This window comes from Geospiza fortis, unplaced genomic scaffold (assembly GCF_000277835.1).
Source record: "Geospiza fortis unplaced genomic scaffold, GeoFor_1.0 scaffold56, whole genome shotgun sequence".
NCBI classification, from domain to species: Eukaryota; Metazoa; Chordata; class Aves; order Passeriformes; family Thraupidae; genus Geospiza; species Geospiza fortis.
Window position 1 is genome coordinate 2,542,909 of NW_005054413.1, and position 5,728 is coordinate 2,548,636.

Sequence of the window (5,728 nt, forward strand, 5' to 3'; positions counted from 1 at the left end):
CCTCCCGCGTCAACTTGGCTAGCTCACCCCCGAAAACCTGAGCTCTTTCGGTGGGATCGCCCCGATGAGCGCCTCAACAGCCTGAAAAGCAAATCTGGTTTTCCCGTTGCTCTGCAGAAATGTTAAGCAGTCTGCAGGCACGGCAATCCTTTTCACGACAACTGGTCCCTACACTGCGCTGGGTGATGAGCAAAAGTCGCTAACTGCGGATACTAAAGAGTACTATCACAATGTATTCACCTTGTGCAACTGTTTCAGTGGAAGGCTGAGGCCGCAGTCTATTCTGGAAGGCGATTCCCCACTAGCCAAATTTCACTTGGCATGACCTTCAGGAAGTTCTCTCCATATCAGTGTTCCTCATATGCATTCCCCCTGTTTAAAACAAAAATATTATTTTTAAAATCGATAGATTCTCTGTTAGAAGTTTGGGAGTATTAAAGTTATGTCTCCCTTAATAATATATCTAGAATATCTTAAAGACACTGTAAGTATGCTAATAATCCTAAGTGTTTACGAAACACATGAAAGTATTTTTTCTGTACTCGGGACAAGAGCAATCTCACATTTGTGTAGCAGCATATGTAGCTGTAAAGCATTAGCAAGGTGTTAATCAGACTTCAAAAAGATAATTTCTTTATTTTAAGATTCTGTTAATAAAAAGTAGAAGCAAGGAAAAAAATCACAATAGATAATTAGAACATGAAGTCTCTCAAGGGAAAAGGCAGGATACAGGGAGGGCATGGCTGTAAGTAGGTTAGTCTCTGTCAGCACAATCACCACCCAGCTGTACCTTCATTTCACAAGAATACTTTTTAGAATTTAATGAAGTGCCATTTCTTTACCTCATGTTTGTTTATGAATTTCCCAGACTTGGAGCCAAGCATCAAAACTTGGTTTAAGTTTTGATGAGTGACGCATAAAAATTGTCTGAATGTACTTAATATAATAAAGTAAGTATCTGCAGCCCTGATTCTATTTTTAAGGAGGTTATTAATTTCCATTAAAATCCCCTTTGTCAGTTTTTTTGCAGTCCTCAAGGAACACTCATTTCTATGTAAAATATGCATTGTGGCTTCCTTTTAGCAGACATGATTCATTTACCCTGTTAAATTAGCATTAGGGAGATTTAACTTTTTAATATTTTTTTTTACTGAAAGCATAATTGGTAAGTGAGATTGTCTGGAAATCCCTAACACAGACAGGAAATCTAGAAGCCCATACTTGCAATGCAAACTTAAATGATAATATCGTCTTCCTTCATGGTGCTTTATTTTGTGCACTTGCCTGGTAAAGGGCATTCTACTACATTTGATCACATTCAGTTAGACTGAAATCAATGCTAAGGTTTGATTTTTGGGTATTGGAGACTTTCAGACCACAACAACAGCATTTTAAAACTTACTAGAATTAGTAGATTTCACCACCTTTGTATTCCTCATCTGAGTGTTTAAAAATCTGGGACTTAGGAACTTTCTATGACTGTATGAACTTTGGCTAGCTTTAGTGGCAGACTTCCTGCGGTGCAAACCCAAACTCTGTAGGTCAAGCTTTGCTAAGTTTTCTCAAAAGACAAAAAAGATTTGCAGTGATCTGTGCACACTCTGTGTGTCTACAGAAGATGTACTGGGCAGCATCTCTGTTGATGTGATTATGTTTTTCATCAAGTTTTAACAGTACACAGAGCAACTACTGCAACTAACAATATTCTGGTCATTCCTGACACACCTCACTTCTGACACCACTTCTCATAACTTCTACTTATGTACCCCCCCCTACAAGAAGGATTGAGTAGCTTCAGATGGTTTCAGGCTCTTGGTCATGGCTTGATTTTGCAAGTGAAACTATAAAGGAAGAATGAAAGAGAATGCTACCAAAAATTAGAAGCATGGATGATTAAATGTGAAAAGTCAAAAACAGTAACTCTAATACCAGTAATATCTCTCTAGGGAGAAATGTATTTCTTGCATTATGTCCCAAAGGAAAATCACCACTTAGAATATTCAAAGTAGTTAAAACAATAACCAGAAAAACTTATCTGTTTAACTTTCTCAGCTAATGGAAAACGAAAAAAAAAAGGGTGAGATCCTCCTCAAGCACAGTAATCATACCTTTTCCCACATTCAAATATCTGCTTGGTTTAGAAGTTTGATTTGACACATTTGAAATGAGTAACATTCTTTCCTGAGAAAGAAGCTTGTAACAAACATCTGTGTTAACCCACTACAATTGCCCTGAGGATAGCAAGGAGAAGGAAGGACTGATGGCATTGCTTGCTAATGGGAAGCAGCAGAATTCTGAAGAAAATGATCCTCGGGTATATCCAAAGCTAATTACCAAGAATATGCTGAATTTTATACTGAGCATGAGAAGGACTTAAAGTACCACATACAATTAAGGCAACAAGGAACTATATGGGGAAGCTGAAGACTTAGAAAAGCTGAAAGAGGGTTTGGAGGATTTTGCCAATGACAGCAATGACCACTCCAGCAATCCCAGCACCTCTGTCTAGCTGAAAACAAAATACAAGAATTACAAAGATGAAGCTGAAAAAACAATTCAGAGAAGTAGTGGAACCTTTCCATTATTGAGCAACATGACTGATCTGAGTTAAAAGGTCATGGATTTAGTATGAAACAGGAAGATGCTGAAAGGGCCTGATGGAAATATAATACTGAACTCCTCCTCTGTTCTCTTCTTACCTACAGTGATCAAAGAGTTGTACTGCTGTTCTGGCAGACAGAATATTCAAAAAGTACAGAACTGCAGAAGATACTTGATAGCTGTGATGATTCAGAAGAATTTGACCACCCCACAATCTCATTTGGCTTAAAATAAACTTGGTTTTAACATTTTTTCAAAACTCACAAACAGGATAGGTACTGGACAAGGAAGCAATTTCTTGAGAGTACATGATACCTGTGGACTGAGGTCACCTTTTATACTGGAGACTTTTAAGTCAGAAGCTGAATTACTTGTTCTGAAAATGTTTTCATTATCATGGGTTTGGTCTAGGGATGATGTAATGTTAATGGACAGAGGAGCTGCCAACAAACATGAACTGTATTTACAGACTTGGCAATGACACACAGTATCCTGAATGTGCGGCCCCAACCTCAAATGCTGTAAGACATTGCTCAAGTAACAGCACAGATAAGAAGGGCACAGTTTTTCTGACAGAGAAACTGTAATAAAGAGCTGCAGGTAAAGTTTCCTGGCATTGCATTCATTTGGCAGTCATTCTGATAAAATCCAATTAAATGCTTGTATTGAATTGTTCTCTCCTCGTTTTTCTTGTGCAGTGCCAATAGCCTTTGATCCAAACCACCTCCCCTAGCAAGACCCACTTTCTCCAGGGAATATTTGCATGTGGGAGGAATTGGGTTACTTCTCTTCAGTTCACAAATGGAAACGGCTCTGACTCAGTCTCATGGTAAATAAAAGCAGTGCTTCCCCTACCATAAACAACTCTAATTTACATAAGCAGGCTATCCTCCCCAGGAGATTTACCAGTTCAGAAATGACACACTACCAGAATCTGCACCACCTTAATCCAGAAAAAATGCTTTTATAAAAATTTGGACTGCCAAACTTTTACTTCAGTTTACTTCCCTGTCTCTTGGGATAGGGGTGTAATCTGATTGAGATGATTAAGGCATCTAAAGAGGCAGGATCATCAAAAGAGAAATAACATCCCTTATATTTATTTTAAAAACTAAACAATGACTTGAAAGTAGAACTGGCCAGGGTGAAGCATAGGCAATGTCAAGTGTAGAGTGGTTTGTATACTTATAAAAATAGTCTGCAACACTCCTGGTCACTGAGTAGATCTGTGAAATTTGGAAGAAAAAATGTTCTCTTTGTAGGTGGGGAAAACATCTGGAGCATAACGATGCCATTTCTCCGAAAGGTCCTGCATTACTGGAGCCCATTACAGATTTAAACTCTAAATCTTAACCACTTGATTAACCTCCTATTTGTAAGAAAAGAATACAGTTATCTTTCAATGTGCCACCTCAAGAAAAACAATATAAAGAATAGTTTTTTTCTCTCCCTTTTTTGAAGTTAGGTATGTTACAATCCTACGGTCTTGCCCTGACTGCTGGATATATGGCTTTTATAGTATTGCCTTCACACTCCTGTGTGGATGCAAATGTTGACCTCTCAAGGTGCTGTAATTTTTTGACAATATGTAATAAAGGTATGAATTGGTCTTTATCTCATAACTACAACATTTTCATACAACTACAAAGAAAAATAAACATTTAAGAATTGCAGCTTATGACTACAGACCACACAAGAAACACATGGACAGCAGTTCCTCATCAGAAACTCAGGGGAAGAAAAGGTTGTGTGTGTCTGGGCAGGGAGGAAGAGAGAGAGGAAATAAGTCATAATAAAAATATTATCAAAAGCTTGATTAAATCGATACTATAGCTAACAAATTTAAACCAAAAATATACAAGTTCTAAACAGTCATCATGACCAGAGAAAAGGTTTCCTAACTGTTATACTCATAGAGACAAACATTTTCTAAAAAGGAAACTATCTTTCTGAGCTCCTTCCAGTTTGGACTCTTCAGAAATAGTTAGGGAGGAGTAGTGTCTCTCAGGAATTCTCACAACAAAAAGGAAATAACACTCCTACAAAAGAAAATCTAGCAAAGATTAAGTGCAAGTCCTCTCCAATATCCCTCAGAGGAAAGAAAGTCAAACAAAAAAGAACAGTCAGAAACAAGCTTTGAGCGATTACAATATCTTTGGGAAAAACTCCAGGGCTGATGTGGTGTTTTTATCACTAATGCACTACAGGTCAAGAGATAAGTATGGCATGGCCACACCATACTGAATGGAACACAACTTTTTATGCAGAATTGCAGCTAATTCTACAAATGGGCTCACAGCTACACTTCTAAATATGAGAGCATGTGGTCATTCATGTCTGTGATAAACTGAAGTTTGGTTGCTTTCATCATGTCTGGGCACAGCTAAGACTCCATTAAATTGACAGCAGTACCAAACATACCAGTGTGGTGCTACAGCTGAAAGGATGAATGCAGTCGTTGAATGTGTGTACTGGGAAATACAGAATACCCACAGGGAAAATGTTACCTTGCCTCTACAGCATTAGTAGGTTTGCAATGGAACATGGTGGTTGAATGGATGGAAGCATGTATGCTTAAGGCTTTACATTTTGGAAGTAGCATTTAAAAACTGTGAAGACAGAGAAGAGTACTCAAGAATTTCAGAGACATAAAAAACCCCACTTTAGTGAGAGACTCGGAACAGCACTTTGAAACCAGACAAAGGCTTACTCTGTCTCCACGCTGCACACCAGCTCCCAAGCAAAAAGGTGATACCTAGCCTAGAAGCCCTCTAACAGCCACATGGCTTTGGAGAAAATGTGGCTTGTGCTAGTAGCCTGGAGAACTAGTACAGCAAGCCTTAGCCAGCCTGAGAAATGCAGAGCTGACACTTCCTCAGGGCTTGGTATGTTTGCTCTGTGACTTGATGACTGTGCACAAGTGTAGGCACATGAAAATTCTGCATGCTGAAGGCTTTCTTAGGCTGGTGAAGAAACCCTAAGCAAACCAAATGTAAGCGTAAACAAAGCAAAAGATTTATGCTGCTGAGGGGGAGGAAAAAAGACAGCTAGAGCATACTGTGGTTAATTAAAGTTTAATTGATGGGGAGAGTGAAGGATAGGCTCAAGGAAACCTACAGAATAAAAC